The sequence below is a fragment of the Heptranchias perlo genome, unplaced genomic scaffold (genome assembly GCF_035084215.1).
Source record: "Heptranchias perlo isolate sHepPer1 unplaced genomic scaffold, sHepPer1.hap1 HAP1_SCAFFOLD_318, whole genome shotgun sequence".
Classification (NCBI taxonomy): Eukaryota; Metazoa; Chordata; class Chondrichthyes; order Hexanchiformes; family Hexanchidae; genus Heptranchias; species Heptranchias perlo.
This window is the reverse complement of record NW_027139330.1, coordinates 66,980-85,990: the sequence shown is the minus strand read 5'-3', so window position 1 is coordinate 85,990 and position 19,011 is coordinate 66,980. Positions and strand designations below refer to the sequence as shown.

At 56.2% G+C, this 19,011-nt stretch overlaps 1 pseudogene; it reads right to left on the bottom strand.

Annotated features, from left to right (window-relative positions):
• The window catches only part of LOC137311249 (trichohyalin-like), a 40,869-nt pseudogene that overhangs the window by 19,708 nt on the left and 2,150 nt on the right, over window positions 1–19,011 (bottom strand).

The following is a 19,011-nucleotide window of genomic DNA, read 5'->3' as shown; positions in this document are numbered from 1 at the left end:
CTCTCTTCTCTGTCCTCCCTGTGCTCTCTTCTCTGTCCTCCCTGTGCTCTCTTCTCTGTCCTCCCTGTGCTCTCTTCTCTGTCCTCCGTGTGCTCTCTTCTCTGTCCTCCCTGTGCTCTCTTCTCTGTCCTCCCTGTGCTCTCTTCTCTGTCCTCCCTGTGCCCTCTTCTCTGTCCTCCCTTTGCCCTCTTCTCTGTCCTCCCTGTGCCCTCTTCTCTGTCCTCCCGTGCTCTCTTCTCTGTCCTCCCTGTGCTCTCTTCTCTGTCCTCCCTGTGCCCTCTTCTCTGTCCTCCCTGTGCTCTCTTCTCTGTCCTCCCTTTGCTCTCTTCTCTGTCCTCCCTGTGCTCTCTTCTCTGTCATCCCCGTGCTCTCTTCTCTGTCCTCCCCGTGCTCTCTTCTCTGTCCTCCCCGTGCTCTCTTCTATGTCCTCCCCGTGCTCTCTTCTCTGTCCTCCCCGTGCTCTCTTCTCTGTCTTCCCTGTGCTCTCTGCGATCTTCTCTGTCCTCCCTGCTCTCCTCTTCCTGCACAATTCTCTTTACTCTCTGCTTTTGTTTCTTTCCCCTCTGCACTCTTCCCTATTCTCTCTACTCTCGTCTCCATCCTTTACGTTCTCTTCCCCAGTCTCTCTGCTCTGTACACAGTCCTCTCTGGTCTCTTCTCTCTTCTCTCTTCTCTTTCCTCCCTGCCCCCTGCCCCTGGCCCTCTTCTCTTTCCTCTTTTCTCTTTCCTCTCAACTCCCGTCTCTTTCCTCTCAGCTCCCTTGTTTCTGCACAGCTCTCTTCTCTCTACTCTATCTCTCTGCTCTCGTCTCTGTCCTCTCCTCCCTTTTTGCCCCGCTCTCTTCACTTTCCTCCTGCTCTCCGCTCCCCTCACTTCCCTCTCCGCTCCCCTCACTTCACCCTCCGCTCCCCTCACTTCCCTCTCCGCTCCCCTCACTTCCCCCTCCGCTCCCCTCACTTCCCCCTCCGCTCCCCTCACTTCCCCCTCCGCTCCCCTCACTTCCCCCTCCGCTCCCCTCACTTCCCCCTCCGCTCCCCTCACTTCCCCCTCCGCTGTCTTCTCTTTTCTCTTCTCCCCCTGCTCTCCACCCTCTGCTCTATGCTCTCTTCTCTGCTCCCTTAACTTTCTGCACAGCTCTGTTCTCTTTCTGCACAGCTCCGTTCTCTTTCTGCACAGCTCCGTTCTCTTTCTGCACAGCTCCGTTCTCTTTCTGCACAGCTCCGTTCTCTTTCTGCACAGCTCCGTTCTCTTTCTGCACAGCTCCGTTCTCTTTCTGCACAGCTCCGTTCTCTTTCTGCACAGCTCCGTTCTCTTTCTGCACAGCTCCGTTCTCTTTCTTCACAGCTCCGTTCTCTTTCTTCACAGCTCCGTTCTCTTTCTTCACAGCTCCGTTCTCTTTCTGCACAGCTCCGTTCTCTTTCTTCACAGCTCAGCTCTCTTTCTGCTCAGCTCTCTTCTCTTTACACTCTATTCTCTCCTCATTCATCTCTGCTCCCTTCCCTTTTCCGTCTGCTCTCATCTCTTTCCAGTCTGCTCTCATCTCTTTCCAGTCTGCTCCTCTCTCTTCCCTGTCTGCTCCCTTCACTTTCCGCTCTGCTGTCTTTCCTCTCTGCTCTCTTCACTTCCCTCTCCGCTCCCTTCACTTCCCTCTCCGCTCTCGTATCCTTTTTATCTGTTCCTTTCTCTGTCCTCTCTGCTCTCTTCTCTGTCCTCTATGTGCTATCTCTTCTGTCCTCTCTGGTCTCTGTCCTCTATGCTCTCTTCTCTGTCCTCCCTGTGCTCTCTTCTCTGTCCTCCCTGTGCTCTCTTCTCTGTCCTCCCTGTGCTCTCTTCTCTGTCCTCCCTGTGCTCTCTTCTCTGTCCTCCCTGTGCTCTCTTCTCTGTCCTCCCTGTGCTCTCTTCTCTGTCCTCCCTGTGCTCTCTTCTCTGTCCTCCCTGTGCTCTCTTCTCTGTCCTCCCTGTGCTCTCTTCTCTGTCCTCCCTGTGCACTCTTCTCAATCCGCTCTGTGCTCTCTTCTCTGTCCTCCCTGTGCTCTCTTCTCTGTCCTCCCTGTGCTCTCTTCTCTGTCCTCCCTGTGCTCTCTTCTCTGTCCTCCCTGTGCTCTTTTCTCTGTCCTCCCTGTGCTCTCTTCTCTGTCCTCCCTGTGCTCTCTTCTCTGTCCTCCCTGTGCTGTCTTCTCTGTCCTCCCTGTGCTGTCTGCTCTGTCCTCCCTGAGCTCTCTTCTCTGTCCTCCCTGTGCTCTCTTCTCTGTCCTCCGTGTGCTCTCTTTTCTGTCCTCCCTGTGCTCACTTCTCTGTCCTCCCCGTGCTCTCTTCTCTGTCCTCCCTGTGCTCGCTTCTCTGTCCTCCCTGTGCTCTCTTCTCTGTCCTCCCTGTGCTCTCTTCTCTGTCCTCCCTGTGCTCTCTTCTCTGTCCTCCCTGTGCTCTCTTCTCTGTCCTCCCTGTGCTCTCTTCTTTGTCCTCCCTGTGCCCTCTTCTCTGTCCTCCCTGTGCCCTCTTCTCTGTCCTCCCTGTGCCCTCTTCTCTGTCCTCCCTGTGCCCTCTTCTCTGTCCTCCCTGTGCCCTCTTCTCTGTCCTCCCTGTGCCCTCTTCTCTGTCCTCCCTGTGCCCTCTTCTCTGTCCTCCCTGTGCCCTCTTCTCTGTCCTCCCTGTGCCCTCTTCTCTGTCTTCCCTGTGCCCTCTTCTCTGTCCTCCCTGTGCCCTCTTCTCTGTCCTCCCTGTGCCCTCTTCTCTGTCCTCCCTGTGCCCTCTTCTCTGTCCTCCCTGTGCCCTCTTCTCTGTCCTCCCTGTGCCCTCTTCTCTGTCCTCCCTGTGCTCTCTTCTCTGTCCTCCCTGTGCTCTCTTCTCTGTCCTCCCTGTGCTCTCTTCTCTGTCCTCCCTGTGCCCTCTTCTCTGTCCTCCCTGTGCCCTCTTCTCTGTCCTCCCTGTGCCCTCTTCTCTGTCCTCCCTGTGCCCTCTTCTCTGTCTTCCCTGTGCCCTCTTCTCTGTCCTCCCTGTGCCCTCTTCTCTGTCCTCCCTGTGCCCTCTTTTCTGTCCTCCCTGTGCTCACTTCTCTGTCCTCCCCGTGCTCTCTTCTCTGTCCTCCCTGTGCTCGCTTCTCTGTCCTCCCTGTGCTCTCTTCTCTGTCCTCCCTGTGCTCTCTTCTCTGTCCTCCCTGTGCTCTCTTCTCTGTCCTCCCTGTGCTCTCTTCTCTGTCCTCCCTGTGCTCTCTTCTCTGTCCTCCCTGTGCCCTCTTCTCTGTCCTCCCTGTGCCCTCTTCTCTGTCCTCCCTGTGCCCTCTTCTCTGTCCTCCCTGTGCCCTCTTCTCTGTCCTCCCTGTGCCCTCTTCTCTGTCCTCCCTGTGCCCTCTTCTCTGTCCTCCCTGTGCCCTCTTCTCTGTCCTCCCTGTGCCCTCTTCTCTGTCCTCCCTGTGCCCTCTTCTCTGTCTTCCCTGTGCCCTCTTCTCTGTCCTCCCTGTGCCCTCTTCTCTGTCCTCCCTGTGCCCTCTTCTCTGTCCTCCCTGTGCCCTCTTCTCTGTCCTCCCTGTGCCCTCTTCTCTGTCCTCCCTGTGCCCTCTTCTCTGTCCTCCCTGTGCTCTCTTCTCTGTCCTCCCTGTGCTCTCTTCTCTGTCCTACCTGTGCTCTCTTCTCTGTCCTCCCTGTGCTCTCTTCTCTGTCCTCCCTGTGCTCTCTTCTCTGTCCTCCCTGTGCTCTCTTCTCTGTCCTCCCTGTGCTCTCTTCTCTGTCCTCCCTGTGCTCTCTTCTCTGTCCTCCCTGTGCTCTCTTCTCTGTCCTCCCTGTGCTCTCTTCTCAGTCCTCCCTGTGTTCTCTGCGATCTTCTCTTTCCTCCCTGCCCCCTGCCCTCTTCTCTTTCCTCTTTTCTCTTTCCTCTCAGCTCCCTTGTTTCTGCACAGCTCTCTTCTCTCTACTCTATCTCTCTGCTCTCGTCTCTGTCCTCTCCTCCCTTTTTGCCCCGCTCTCTTCACTTTCCTCCTGCTCTCCGCTCCCCTCACTTCCCCCTCCGCTCCCCTCACTTCCCCCTCCGCTCCCCTCACTTCCCCCTCCGCTCCCCTCACTTCCCCCTCCGCTCCCCTCACTTCCCCCTCCGCTCCCCTCACTTCCCCCTCCGCTCCCCTCACTTCCCCCTCCGCTCCCCTCACTTCCCCCTCCGCTCCCCTCACTTCCCCCTCCGCTCCCCTCACTTCCCCCTCCGCTCCCCTCACTTCCCCCTCCGCTGTCTTCCCTTTTCTCTTCTCCCCCTGCTCTCCACCCTGTGCTCTATGCTCTCTGCTCCCTTAACTTTCTGCACAGCTCCGTTCTCTTTCTGCACAGCTCCGTTCTCTTTCTTCACAGCTCAGCTCTCTTCTGCACAGCTCCGTTCTCTTTATTCACAGCTCCGTTCTCTTTCTTCACAGCTCCCTGTGCCCTCTTCTCTGTCCTCCCTGTGCCCTCTTCTCTGTCCTCCCTGTGCCCTCTTCTCTGTCCTCCCTGTGCCCTCTTCTCTGTCCTCCCTGTGCCCTCTTCTCTGTCCTCCCTGTGCCCTCTTCTCTGTCCTCCCTGTGCCCTCTTCTCTGTCCTCCCTGTGCCCTCTTCTCTGTCCTCCCTGTGCCCTCTTCTCTGTCTTCCCTGTGCCCTCTTCTCTGTCCTCCCTGTGCCCTCTTCTCTGTCCTCCCTGTGCCCTCTTCTCTGTCCTCCCTGTGCCCTCTTCTCTGTCCTCCCTGTGCCCTCTTCTCTGTCCTCCCTGTGCCCTCTTCTCTGTCCTCCCTGTGCTCTCTTCTCTGTCCTCCCTGTGCTCTTTTCTCTGTCCTCCCTGTGCTCTCTTCTCTGTCCTCCCTGTGCTCTCTTCTCTGTCCTCCCTGTGCTCTCTTCTCTGTCCTCCCTGTGCTCTCTTCTCTGTCCTCCCTGTGCTCTCTTCTCTGTCCTCCCTGTGCTCTCTTCTCTGTCCTCCCTGTGCTCTCTTCTCTGTCCTCCCTGTGCTCTCTTCTCTGTCCTCCCTGTGCCCTCTTCTCTGTCCTCCCTGTGCCCTCTTCTCTGTCCTCCCTGTGCCCTCTTCTCTGTCCTCCCTGTGCCCTCTTCTCTGCCCTCCCTGTGCTCTCTTCTCTGTCCTCCCTGTGCTCTCTTCTCTGTCCTCCCTGTGCTCTCTTCTCTGTCCTCCCTGTGCTCTCTTCTCTGTCCTCCCTGTGCTCTCTTCTCTGTCCTCCCTGTGCTCTCTTCTCTGTCCTCCCTGTGCTCTCTTCTCTGTCCTCCCTGTGCTCTCTTCTCTGTCCTCCCTGTGCTCTCTTCTCTGTCCTCCCTGTGCTCTCTTCTCTGTCCTCCCTGTGTTCTCTGCGATCTTCTCTTTCCTCCCTGCCCCCTGCCCTCTTCTCTTTCCTCTTTTCTCTTTCCTCTCAGCTCCCTTGTTTCTGCACAGCTCTCTTCTCTCTACTCTATCTCTCTGCTCTCGTCTCTGTCCTCTCCTCCCTTTTTGCCCCGCTCTCTTCACTTTCCTCCTGCTCTCCGCTCCCCTCACTTCCCCCTCCGCTCCCCTCACTTCCCCCTCCGCTCCCCTCACTTCCCCCTCCGCTCCCCTCACTTCCCCCTCCGCTCCCCTCACTTCCCCCTCCGCTCCCCTCACTTCCCCCTCCGCTCCCCTCACTTCCCCCTGTGCTCTCTTCTCTGTCCTCCCTGTGCTCTCTTCTCTGTCCTCCCTGTGCTCTCTTCTCTGTCCTCCCTGTGCTCTCTTCTCTGTCCTCCCTGTGCTCTCTTCTCTGTCCTCCCTGTGCTCTCTTCTCTGTCCTCCCTGTGTTCTCTGCGATCTTCTCTTTCCTCCCTGCCCCCTGCCCTCTTCTCTTTCCTCTTTTCTCTTTCCTCTCAGCTCCCTTGTTTCTGCACAGCTCTCTTCTCTCTACTCTATCTCTCTGCTCTCGTCTCTGTCCTCTCCTCCCTTTTTGCCCCGCTCTCTTCACTTTCCTCCTGCTCTCCGCTCCCCTCACTTCCCCCTCCGCTCCCCTCACTTCCCCCTCCGCTCCCCTCACTTCCCCCTCCGCTCCCCTCACTTCCCCCTCCGCTCCCCTCACTTCCCCCTCCGCTCCCCTCACTTCCCCCTCCGCTCCCCTCACTTCCCCCTCCGCTCCCCTCACTTCCCCCTCCGCTCCCCTCACTTCCCCCTCCGCTGTCTTCTCTTTTCTCTTCTCCCCCTGCTCTCCACCCTCTGCTCTATGCTCTCTGCTCCCTTAACTTTCTGCACAGCTCCGTTCTCTTTCTGCACAGCTCCGTTCTCTTTCTTCACAGCTCAGCTCTCTTTCTGCACAGCTCCGTTCTCTTTATTCACAGCTCCGTTCTCTTTCTTCACAGCTCCGTTCTCTTCCTGCACAGCTCCGTTCTCTTTCTGCACAGCTCCGTTCTCTTTCTGCACAGCTCCGTTCTCTTTCTGCACAGCTCCGTTCTCTTTCTGCACAGCTCCGTTCTCTTTCTTCACAGCTCCGTTCTCTTTCTTCACAGCTCAGCTCTCTTTCTGCTCAGCTGTCTTCTCTTTCCACTCTATTCTCTCTTCTCTGTCCTCCCTGTGCTCTCTTCTCTGTCCTCCCTGTGCTCTCTTCTCTGTCCTCCCTGTGCTCTCTTCTCTGTCCTCCCTGTGCTCTCTGCGATCTTCTCTTTCCTCCCTGCCCCCTGCCCTCTTCTCTTTCCTCTTTTCTCTTTCCTCTCAACTCCCGTCTCTTTCCTCTCAGCTCCCTTGTTTCTGCACAGCTCTCTTCTCTCTACTCTATCTCTCTGCTCTCGTCTCTGTCCTATCCTCCCTTTTTGCCACACTCTCTTCACTTTCCTCCTGCTCTCCGCTGCCCTCACTTCCCTCTCCGCTCCCCTCACTTCCCTCTCCGCTCCCCTCACTTCCCTCTCCGCTACCCTCACTTCCCCCTCCGCTCCCCTCACTTCCCCCTCCGCTCCCCTCACTTCCCCCTCCGCTCCCCTCACTTCCCCCTCCGCTCCCCTCACTTCCGTCTCCGCTCCCCTCACTTCCCCCTCCGCTCCCCTCACTTCCCCCTCCGCTCCCCTCACTTCCCCCTCCGCTCCCCTCACTTCCCCCTCCGCTCCCCTCACTTTCCCCTCCGCTGTCTTCTCTGTTCTCTTCTCCCCCTGCTCTCCACCCTCTGCTCTATGCTCTCTGCTCCCTTAACTTTCTGCACAGCTCCGTTCTCTTTCTGCACAGCTCCGTTCTCTTTCTGCACAGCTCCGTTCTCTTTCTTCACAGCTCAGCTCTCTTTCTGCTCAGCTCTCTTTCTGCTCAGCTCTCTTCTCTTTCCAATCTATTCTCTCCTCATTCATCTCTGCTCCCTTCTCTTTTCCGTCTGCTCTCATCTCTTTCCAGTCTGCTCTCATCTCTTTCCAGTCTGCTCCTCTCTCTTCCCTGTCTGCTCTCTTCACTTCACTCTCCGCTCCCTTCACTTCCCTCTCCGCTCTCGGATCCTTTTTATCTGCTCCTTTCTCTGTCCTCTCTGCTCTCTTCTCTGTCCTCTATGTGCTATCTCTTCTGTCCTCTCTGGTCTCTGTCCTCTGTGCTCTCTTCTCTGTCCTCTATATGCTATCTCTTCTGTCCTCTGTGGTCTCTGTCCTCTCTGCTCTCCTCTCTGCTCCCTGACCTATGCTCTTTGCTCTCTTCACTTTGCTCTGTTCTCTCTGCTGCCTTCTCTGTCCTCCCTGTGCTCTTTTCTCTGTCCTCCCTGTGCTCTCTTCTCTGTCCTCCCTGTGCTCTCTACTCTGTCCTCCCTGTGCTCTCTTCTCTGTCCTCCCTGTACTCTCTTCTCTGTCCTCCCTGTGCTCTCTTCTCTGTCCTCCCTGTGCTCTCTTCTCTGTCCTCCCTGTGCTCTCTTCTCTGTCCTCCCTGTGCTGTCTTCTCTGTCCTCCCTGTGCTCTCTTCTCTGTCCTCCCTGTGCTCTCTTCTCTGTCCTCCCTGTGCTCTCTTCTCTGTCCTCCCTGTGCTGTCTTCTCTGTCCTCCCTGTGCTCTCTTCTCTGTCCTCCCTGTGCTCTCTTCTCTGTCCTCCCTGTGCTCTCTTCTCTGTCCTCCCTGTGCTCTCTTCTCTGTCCTCCCTGTGCTCTCTTCTCTGTCCTCCCTGTGCTCTCTTCTCTGTCCTCCCTGTGCTCTCTTCTCTGTCCTCCCTGTGCTCTCTTCTCTGTCCTCCCCGTGCTCTCTTCTCTGTCCTCCCTGTGCTCTCTGCGATCTTCTCTGTCCTCCCTGCTCTCCTCTTCCTGCACAATTCTCTTTACTCTCTGCTTTTGTTTCTTTCCCCTCTGCACTCTTCCCTATTCTCTCTACTCTCGTCTCCATCCTTTACGTTCTCTTCCCCAGTCTCTCTGCTCTGTACACAGTCCTCTCTGGTCTCTTCTCTCTTCTCTCTTCTCTTTCCTCCCTGCCCCCTGCCCCTGGCCCTCTTCTCTTTCCTCTTTTCTCTTTCCTCTCAACTCCCGTCTCTTTCCTCTCAGCTCCCTTGTTTCTGCACAGCTCTCTTCTCTCTACTCTATCTCTCTGCTCTCGTCTCTGTCCTCTCCTCCCTTTTTGCCCCGCTCTCTTCACTTTCCTCCTGCTCTCCGCTCCTCTCACTTCCCTCTCCGCTCCCCTCACTTCACCCTCCGCTCCCCTCACTTCCCCCTCCGCTCCCCTCACTTCCCCCTCCGCTCCCCTCACTTCCCCCTCCGCTCCCCTCACTTCCCCCTCCGCTCCCCTCACTTCCCCCTCCGCTCCCCTCACTTCCCCCTCCGCTGTCTTCTCTTTTCTCTTCTCCCCCTGCTCTCCACCCTCTGCTCTATGCTCTCTTCTCTGCTCCCTTAACTTTCTGCACAGCTCCGTTCTCTTTCTGCACAGCTCCGTTCTCTTTCTGCACAGCTCCGTTCTCTTTCTGCACAGCTCCGTTCTCTTTCTGCACAGCTCCGTTCTCTTTCTGCACAGCTCCGTTCTCTTTCTTCACAGCTCCGTTCTCTTTCTTCACAGCTCCGTTCTCTTTCTTCACAGCTCCGTTCTCTTTCTGCACAGCTCCGTTCTCTTTCTTCACAGCTCAGCTCTCTTTCTGCTCAGCTCTCTTCTCTTTACACTCTATTCTCTCCTCATTCATCTCTGCTCCCTTCCCTTTTCCGTCTGCTCTCATCTCTTTCCAGTCTGCTCTCATCTCTTTCCAGTCTGCTCCTCTCTCTTCCCTGTCTGCTCCCTTCACTTTCCGCTCTGCTGTCTTTCCTCTCTGCTCTCTTCACTTCCCTCTCCGCTCCCTTCACTTCCCTCTCCGCTCTCGTATCCTTTTTATCTGTTCCTTTCTCTGTCCTCTCTGCTCTCTTCTCTGTCCTCTATGTGCTATCTCTTCTGTCCTCTCTGGTCTCTGTCCTCTATGCTCTCTTCTCTGTCCTCCCTGTGCTCTCTTCTCTGTCCTCCCTGTGCTCTCTTCTCTGTCCTCCCTGTGCTCTCTTCTCTGTCCTCCCTGTGCTCTCTTCTCTGTCCTCCCTGTGCTCTCTTCTCTGTCCTCCCTGTGCTCTCTTCTCTGTCCTCCCTGTGCTCTCTTCTCTGTCCTCCCTGTGCTCTCTTCTCTGTCCTCCCTGTGCTCTCTTCTCTGTCCTCCCTGTGCACTCTTCTCAATCCGCCCTGTGCTCTCTTCTCTGTCCTCCCTGTGCTCTCTTCTCTGTCCTCCCTGTGCTCTCTTCTCTGTCCTCCCTGTGCTCTCTTCTCTGTCCTCCCTGTGCTCTTTTCTCTGTCCTCCCTGTGCTCTCTTCTCTGTCCTCCCTGTGCTCTCTTCTCTGTCCTCCCTGTGCTGTCTTCTCTGTCCTCCCTGTGCTCTCTTCTCTGTCCTCCCTGTGCTCTCTTCTCTGTCCTCCCTGTGCTCTCTTCTCTGTCCTCCCTGTGCTCTCTTCTCTGTCCTCCCTGTGCTCTCTTCTCTGTCCTCCCTGTGCTCTCTTCTCTGTCCTCCCTGTGCTCTCTTCTCTGTCCTCCCTGTGCTCTCTTCTCTGTCCTCCCTGTGCTCTCTTCCCTGTCCTCCCTGTGCTCTCTTCTCTGTCCTCCCTGTGCTCTCTTCTCTGTCCTCCCTGTGCTCTCTTCTCTGTCCTCCCTGTGCTCTCTTCTCTATCCTCCCTGTGCTCTCTTCTCTGTCCTCCCTGTGCTCTCTTCTCTGTCCTCCCTGTGCTCTCTTCTCTGTCCTCCCTGTGCTCTCTTCTCTGTCCTCCCCGTGCTCTCTTCTCTGTCCTCCCTGTGCTCTCTGCGATCTTCTCTGTCCTCCCTGCTCTCCTCTTCCTGCACAATTCTCTTTACTCTCTGCTTTTGTTTCTTTCCCCTCTGCACTCTTCCCTATTCTCTCTACTCTCGTCTCCATCCTTTACGTTCTCTTCCCCAGTCTCTCTGCTCTGTACACAGTCCTCTCTGGTCTCTTCTCTCTTCTCTCTTCTCTTTCCTCCCTGCCCCCTGCCCCTGGCCCTCTTCTCTTTCCTCTTTTCTCTTTCCTCTCAACTCCCATCTCTTTCCTCTCAGCTCCCTTGTTTCTGCACAGCTCTCTTCTCTCTACTCTATCTCTCTGCTCTCGTCTCTGTCCTCTCCTCCCTTTTTGCCCCGCTCTCTTCACTTTCCTCCTGCTCTCCGCTCCCCTCACTTCCCTCTCCGCTCCCCTCACTTCACCCTCCGCTCCCCTCACTTCCCTCTCCGCTCCCCTCACTTCCCCCTCCGCTCCCCTCACTTCCCCCTCCGCTCCCCTCACTTCCCGCTCCGCTCCCCTCACTTCCCCCTCCGCTCCCCTCACTTCCCCCTCCGCTCCCCTCACTTCCCCCTCCGCTGTCTTCTCTTTTCTCTTCTCCCCCTGCTCTCCACCCTCTGCTCTATGCTCTCTTCTCTGCTCCCTTAACTTTCTGCACAGCTCTGTTCTCTTTCTGCACAGCTCCGTTCTCTTTCTGCACAGCTCCGTTCTCTTTCTGCACAGCTCCGTTCTCTTTCTGCACAGCTCCGTTCTCTTTCTGCACAGCTCCGTTCTCTTTCTGCACAGCTCCGTTCTCTTTCTTCACAGCTCCGTTCTCTTTCTTCACAGCTCCGTTCTCTTTCTTCACAGCTCCGTTCTCTTTCTGCACAGCTCCGTTCTCTTTCTTCACAGCTCAGCTCTCTTTCTGCTCAGCTCTCTTCTCTTTACACTCTATTCTCTCCTCATTCATCTCTGCTCCCTTCCCTTTTCCGTCTGCTCTCATCTCTTTCCAGTCTGCTCTCATCTCTTTCCAGTCTGCTCCTCTCTCTTCCCTGTCTGCTCCCTTCACTTTCCGCTCTGCTGTCTTTCCTCTCTGCTCTCTTCACTTCCCTCTCCGCTCCCTTCACTTCCCTCTCCGCTCTCGTATCCTTTTTATCTGTTCCTTTCTCTGTCCTCTCTGCTCTCTTCTCTGTCCTCTATGTGCTATCTCTTCTGTCCTCTCTGGTCTCTGTCCTCTATGCTCTCTTCTCTGTCCTCCCTGTGCTCTCTTCTCTGTCCTCCCTGTGCTCTCTTCTCTGTCCTCCCTGTGCTCTCTTCTCTGTCCTCCCTGTGCTCTCTTCTCTGTCCTCCCTGTGCTCTCTTCTCTGTCCTCCCTGTGCTCTCTTCTCTGTCCTCCCTGTGCTCTCTTCTCTGTCCTCCCTGTGCTCTCTTCTCTGTCCTCCCTGTGCTCTCTTCTCTGTCCTCCCTGTGCACTCTTCTCAATCCGCCCTGTGCTCTCTTCTCTGTCCTCCCTGTGCTCTCTTCTCTGTCCTCCCTGTGCTCTCTTCTCTGTCCTCCCTGTGCTCTCTTCTCTGTCCTCCCTGTGCTCTTTTCTCTGTCCTCCCTGTGCTCTCTTCTCTGTCCTCCCTGTGCTCTCTTCTCTGTCCTCCCTGTGCTGTCTTCTCTGTCCTCCCTGTGCTCTCTTCTCTGTCCTCCCTGTGCTCTCTTCTCTGTCCTCCCTGTGCTCTCTTCTCTGTCCTCCCTGTGCTCTCTTCTCTGTCCTCCCTGTGCTCTCTTCTCTGTCCTCCCTGTGCTCTCTTCTCTGTCCTCCCTATGCTCTCTTCTCTGTCCTCCCTGTGCTCTCTTCTCTGTCCTCCCTGTGCTCTCTTCCCTGTCCTCCCTGTGCTCTCTTCTCTGTCCTCCCTGTGCTGTCTTCTCTGTCCTCCCTGTGCTCTCTTCTCTGTCCTCCCTGTGCTCTCTTCTCTATCCTCCCTGTGCTCTCTTCTCTGTCCTCCCTGTGCTCTCTTCTCTGTCCTCCCTGTGCTCTCTTCTCTGTCCTCCCTGTGCTCTCTTCTCTGTCCTCCCCGTGCTCTCTTCTCTGTCCTCCCTGTGCTCTCTGCGATCTTCTCTGTCCTCCCTGCTCTCCTCTTCCTGCACAATTCTCTTTACTCTCTGCTTTTGTTTCTTTCCCCTCTGCACTCTTCCCTATTCTCTCTACTCTCGTCTCCATCCTTTACGTTCTCTTCCCCAGTCTCTCTGCTCTGTACACAGTCCTCTCTGGTCTCTTCTCTCTTCTCTCTTCTCTTTCCTCCCTGCCCCCTGCCCCTGGCCCTCTTCTCTTTCCTCTTTTCTCTTTCCTCTCAACTCCCATCTCTTTCCTCTCAGCTCCCTTGTTTCTGCACAGCTCTCTTCTCTCTACTCTATCTCTCTGCTCTCGTCTCTGTCCTCTCCTCCCTTTTTGCCCCGCTCTCTTCACTTTCCTCCTGCTCTCCGCTCCCCTCACTTCCCTCTCCGCTCCCCTCACTTCACCCTCCGCTCCCCTCACTTCCCTCTCCGCTCCCCTCACTTCCCCCTCCGCTCCCCTCACTTCCCCCTCCGCTCCCCTCACTTCCCCCTCCGCTCCCCTCACTTCCCCCTCCGCTCCCCTCACTTCCCCCTCCGCTCCCCTCACTTCCCCCTCCGCTGTCTTCTCTTTTCTCTTCTCCCCCTGCTCTCCACCCTCTGCTCTATGCTCTCTTCTCTGCTCCCTTAACTTTCTGCACAGCTCTGTTCTCTTTCTGCACAGCTCCGTTCTCTTTCTGCACAGCTCCGTTCTCTTTCTGCACAGCTCCGTTCTCTTTCTGCACAGCTCCGTTCTCTTTCTGCACAGCTCCGTTCTCTTTCTGCACAGCTCCGTTCTCTTTCTTCACAGCTCCGTTCTCTTTCTTCACAGCTCCGTTCTCTTTCTTCACAGCTCCGTTCTCTTTCTGCACAGCTCCGTTCTCTTTCTTCACAGCTCAGCTCTCTTTCTGCTCAGCTCTCTTCTCTTTACACTCTATTCTCTCCTCATTCATCTCTGCTCCCTTCCCTTTTCCGTCTGCTCTCATCTCTTTCCAGTCTGCTCTCATCTCTTTCCAGTCTGCTCCTCTCTCTTCCCTGTCTGCTCCCTTCACTTTCCGCTCTGCTGTCTTTCCTCTCTGCTCTCTTCACTTCCCTCTCCGCTCCCTTCACTTCCCTCTCCGCTCTCGTATCCTTTTTATCTGTTCCTTTCTCTGTCCTCTCTGCTCTCTTCTCTGTCCTCTATGTGCTATCTCTTCTGTCCTCTCTGGTCTCTGTCCTCTATGCTCTCTTCTCTGTCCTCCCTGTGCTCTCTTCTCTGTCCTCCCTGTGCTCTCTTCTCTGTCCTCCCTGTGCTCTCTTCTCTGTCCTCCCTGTGCTCTCTTCTCTGTCCTCCCTGTGCTCTCTTCTCTGTCCTCCCTGTGCTCTCTTCTCTGTCCTCCCTGTGCTCTCTTCTCTGTCCTCCCTGTGCTCTCTTCTCTGTCCTCCCTGTGCTCTCTTCTCTGTCCTCCCTGTGCACTCTTCTCAATCCGCCCTGTGCTCTCTTCTCTGTCCTCCCTGTGCTCTCTTCTCTGTCCTCCCTGTGCTCTCTTCTCTGTCCTCCCTGTGCTCTCTTCTCTGTCCTCCCTGTGCTCTTTTCTCTGTCCTCCCTGTGCTCTCTTCTCTGTCCTCCCTGTGCTCTCTTCTCTGTCCTCCCTGTGCTGTCTTCTCTGTCCTCCCTGTGCTGTCTGCTCTGTCCTCCCTGAGCTCTCTTCTCTGTCCTCCCTGTGCTCTCTTCTCTGTCCTCCGTGTGCTCTCTTTTCTGTCCTCCCTGTGCTCACTTCTCTGTCCTCCCCGTGCTCTCTTCTCTGTCCTCCCTGTGCTCGCTTCTCTGTCCTCCCTGTGCTCTCTTCTCTGTCCTCCCTGTGCTCTCTTCTCTGTCCTCCCTGTGCTCTCTTCTCTGTCCTCCCTGTGCTCTCTTCTCTGTCCTCCCTGTGCTCTCTTCTCTGTCCTCCCTGTGCCCTCTTCTCTGTCCTCCCTGTGCCCTCTTCTCTGTCCTCCCTGTGCCCTCTTCTCTATCCTCCCTGTGCCCTCTTCTCTGTCCTCCCTGTGCCCTCTTCTCTGTCCTCCCTGTGCCCTCTTCTCTGTCCTCCCTGTGCCCTCTTCTCTGTCCTCCCTGTGCCCTCTTCTCTGTCCTCCCTGTGCCCTCTTCTCTGTCCTCCCTGTGCCCTCTTCGCTGTCCTCCCTGTGCCCTCTTCTCTGTCCTCCCTGTGCCCTCTTCTCTGTCTTCCCTGTGCCCTCTTCTCTGTCCTCCCTGTGCCCTCTTCTCTGTCCTCCCTGTGCCCTCTTCTCTGTCCTCCCTGTGCCCTCTTCTCTGTCCTCCCTGTGCCCTCTTCTCTGTCCTCCCTGTGCCCTCTTCTCTGTCCTCCCTGTGCTCTCTTCTCTGTCCTCCCTGTGCTCTCTTCTCTGTCCTCCCTGTGCTCTCTTCTCTGTCCTCCCTGTGCTCTCTTCTCTGTCCTCCCTGTGCTCTCTTCTCTGTCCTCCCTGTGCTCTCTTCTCTGTCCTCCCTGTGCTCTCTTCTCTGTCCTCCCTGTGCTCTCTTCTCTGTCCTCCCTGTGTTCTCTGCGATCTTCTCTTTCCTCCCTGCCCCCTGCCCTCTTCTCTTTCCTCTTTTCTCTTTCCTCTCAGCTCCCTTGTTTCTGCACAGCTCTCTTCTCTCTACTCTATCTCTCTGCTCTCGTCTCTGTCCTCTCCTCCCTTTTTGCCCCGCTCTCTTCACTTTCCTCCTGCTCTCCGCTCCCCTCACTTCCCCCTCCGCTCCCCTCACTTCCCCCTCCGCTCCCCTCACTTCCCCCTCCGCTCCCCTCACTTCCCCCTCCGCTCCCCTCACTTCCCCCTCCGCTCCCCTCACTTCCCCCTCCGCTCCCCTCACTTCCCCCTCCGCTCCCCTCACTTCCCCCTCCGCTCCCCTCACTTCCCCCTCCGCTGTCTTCTCTTTTCTCTTCTCCCCCTGCTCTCCACCCTCTGCTCTATGCTCTCTGCTCCCTTAACTTTCTGCACAGCTCCGTTCTCTTTCTGCACAGCTCCGTTCTCTTTCTTCACAGCTCAGCTCTCTTTCTGCACAGCTCCGTTCTCTTTATTCACAGCTCCGTTCTCTTTCTTCACAGCTCCGTTCCCTTTCTTCACAGCTCCGTTCTCTTCCTGCACAGCTCCGTTCTCTTTCTGCACAGCTCCGTTCTCTTTCTGCACAGCTCCGTTCTCTTTCTGCACAGCTCCGTTCTCTTTCTTCACAGCTCCGTTCTCTTTCTTCACAGCTCAGCTCTCTTTCTGCTCAGCTGTCTTCTCTTTCCACTCTATTCTCTCTTCTCTGTCCTCCCTGTGCTCTCTTCTCTGTCCTCCCTGTGCTCTCTTCTCTGTCCTCCCTGTGCTCTCTTCTCTGTCCTCCCTGTGCTCTCTGCGATCTTCTCTTTCCTCCCTGCCCCCTGCCCTCTTCTCTTTCCTCTTTTCTCTTTCCTCTCAAATCCCGTCTCTTTCCTCTCAGCTCCCTTGTTTCTGCACAGCTCTCTTCTCTCTACTCCATCTCTCTGCTCTCGTCTCTGTCCTATCCTCCCTTTTTGCCACACTCTCTTCACTTTCCTCCTGCTCTCCGCTCCCCTCACTTCCCTCTCCGCTCCCCTCACTTCCCTCTCCGCTCCCCTCACTTCCCTCTCCGCTCCCCTCACTTCCCTCTCCGCTACCCTCACTTCCCCCTCCGCTCCCCTCACTTCCCCCTCCGCTCCCCTCACTTCCCCCTCCGCTCCCCTCACTTCCCCCTCCGCTCCCCTCACTTCCCCCTCCGCTCCCCTCACTTCCCCCTCCGCTCCCCTCACTTCCCCCTCCGCTCCCCTCACTTCCCCCTCCGCTCCCCTCAATTCCCCCTCCGCTCCCCTCACTTCCCCCTCCGCTCCCCTCACTTTCCCCTCCGCTATCTTCTCTGTTCTCTTCTCCCCCTGCTCTCCACCCTCTGCTCTATGCTCTCTGCTCCCTTAACTTTCTGCACAGCTCCGTTCTCTTTCTGCACAGCTCCGTTCTCTTTCTGCACAGCTCCGTTCTCTTTCTTCACAGCTCAGCTCTCTTTCTGCTCAGCTCTCTTTCTGCTCAGCTCTCTTCTCTTTCCAATCTATTCTCTCCTCATTCATCTCTGCTCCCTTCTCTTTTCCGTCTGCTCTCATCTCTTTCCAGTCTGCTCTCATCTCTTTCCTGTCTGCTCCTCTCTCTTCCCTGTCTGCTCCCTTCACTTTCCGCTCTGCTGTCTTTCCTCTCTGCTCTCTTCACTTCACTCTCCGCTCCCTTCACTTCCCTCTCCGCTCTCGGATCCTTTTTATCTGCTCCTTTCTCTGTCCTCTCTGCTCTCTTCTCTGTCCTCTATGTGCTATCTCTTCTGTCCTCTCTGGTCTCTGTCCTCTGTGCTCTCTTCTCTGTCCTCCCTGTGCTCTCTTCTCTGTCCTCCCTGTGCTCTCTTCTCTGTCCTCCCTGTGCTCTCTTCTCTGTCCTCCCTGTGCTCTCTTCTCTGTCCTCCCTGTGCTCTCTTCTCTGTCCTCCCTGTGCTCTCTTCTCTGTCCTCCCTGTGCTCTCTTCTCTGTCCTCCCTGTGCTCTCTTCCCTGTCCTCCCTGTGCTCTCTTCTCTGTCCTCCCTGTGCTCTCTTCTCTGTCCTCCCTGTGCTCTCTTCTCTGTCCTCCCTGTGCTCTCTTCTCTATCCTCCCTGTGCTCTCTTCTCTGTCCTCCCTGTGCTCTCTTCTCTGTCCTCCCTGTGCTCTCTTCTCTGTCCTCCCTGTGCTCTCTTCTCTGTCCTCCCTGTGCTCTCTCTTCTGTCCTCCCTGTGGTATCTCTTCTGTCCTCTATGGTCTCTGTCCTCTCTGCTCCCTGACCTATGCTCTTTGCTCTCTTCACTTTGCTCTGTCCTCCCTGTGCTCTCTTCTCTGTCCTCCCTGTGCTCTCTTCTCTGTCCTCCCTGTGCTCTCTTCTCTGTCCTCCCTGTGCTCTCTTCTCTGTCCTCCCTGTGCTCTCTTCTCTGTCCTCCCTGTGCTCTCTTCTCTGTCCTCCCTGTGCTCTCTTCTCTGTCCTCCCTGTGCTCTCTTCACTGTCCTCCCTGTGCTCACTTCTCTGTCCTCCCTGTGATCCCTTCTCTGTCCTCCCTGTGCTCTCTTCTCTGTCCTCCCTGTGCTCTCTTCTCTGTCCTCCCTGTGCTCTCTTCTCTGTCCTCCCTGTGCTCTCTTCTCTGTCCTCCCTGTGCTCTCTTCTCTGTCCTCCCTGTGCTCTCTTCTCTATCCTCCCTGTGCTCTCTTCTCTGTCCTCCCTGTGCTCTCTTCTCTGTCCTCCCTGTGCTCTCTTCTCTGTCCTCCCTGTGCTCTCTTCTCTGTCCTCCCTGTGCTCTCTTCTCTGTCCTCCCTGTGCTGTCTTCTCTGTCCTCCCTGTGCTCTCTTCTCTGTCCTCCCTGTGCTCTCTTCTCTGTCCTCCCTGTGCTCTCTTCTCTGTCCTCCCTGTGCTCTCTTCTCTGTCCTCCCTGTGCTCTCTTCTCTGTCCTCCCTGTGCTCTCTACTCTGTCCTCCCTGTGCTCTCTTCTCTGTCCTCCCTGAGCTCTCTTCTCTGTCCTCCCTGTGCTCTCTTCTCTGTCCTCCCTGTGCTCTCTTCTCTGTCCTCCCTGTGCTCTCCACTCTGTCCTCTCTGTGCTCTCTTCTCTGTCCTCCCTGTGCTCTCTTCTCTGTCCTCCCTGTGCTCTCTTCTCTGTCCTCCCTGTGCTCTCTTCTCTGTCCTCCCTGTGCTCTCTTCTCTGTCCTCCCTGTGCTCTCTACTCTGTCCTCCCTGTGCTCTCTTCTCTGTCCTCCCTGTGCTCTCTTCTCTGTCCTCCCTGTGCTCTCTTCACTGTCCTCCCTGTGCTCTCTTCACTGTCCTCCCTGTGATCCATTCTCTGTCCTCCCTGTGCTCTCTTCTCTGTCCTCACTGTGCTCTCTTCTCTGTCCTCCCTGTGCTCTCTTCTCTGTCCTCCCTGTGCTCTCTTCTCTGTCCTCCCTGTGCTCTCTTCTCTGTCCTCCCTGTGCTCTCTTCTCTGTCCTCCCTGTGCTCTGTTCTCTGTCCTCCCTGTGCTCTCTTCACTGTCCTCCCTGTGCTCTCTTCACTGTCCTCCCTGTGCTCTCTTCTCCGTCCTCCCTGTGATCCCTTCTCTGTCCTCCCTGTGCTCTCTTCTCTGTCCTCCCTGTGCTCTCTTCTCTGTCCTCCCTGTGCTCTCTTCTCTGTCCTCCCTGTGCTCTCTTCTCTGTCCTCCCTGTGCTCTCTTCTCTGTCCTCCCTGTGCTCTCTTCTCTGTCCTCCCTGTGCTCTCTTCTCTGTCCTCCCTGTGCTCTCTCTTCTGTCCTCCCTGTGCTATCTCTTCTGTCCTCTATGGTCTCTGTCCTCTCTGCTCCCTGACCTATGCTCTTTGCTCTCTTCACTTTGCTCTGTCCTCGCTGTGCTCTCTTCTCTGTCCTCCCTGTGCTCTCTTCTCTGTCCTCCCTGTGCTCTCTTCTCTGTCCTCCCTGTGCTCTCTTCTCTGTCCTCCCTGTGCTCTCTTCTCTGTCCTCCCTGTGCTCTCTTGTCTGTCCTCCCTGTGCTCTCTTCTCTGTCCTCCCTGTGCTCTCTTCTCTGTCCTCCCTGTGCTCTCTTCTCTGTCCTCCCTGTGCTCTCTTCTCTGTCCTCCCTGTGCTCTCTTCTCTGTCCTCCCTGTGCTCTCTTCACTGTCCTCCCTGTGCTCCCTTCTCTGTCCTCCCTGTGATCCCTTCTCTGTCCTCCCTGTGCTCCCTTCTCTGTCCTCCCTGTGCTCCCTTCTCTGTCCTCCCTGTGCTCCCTT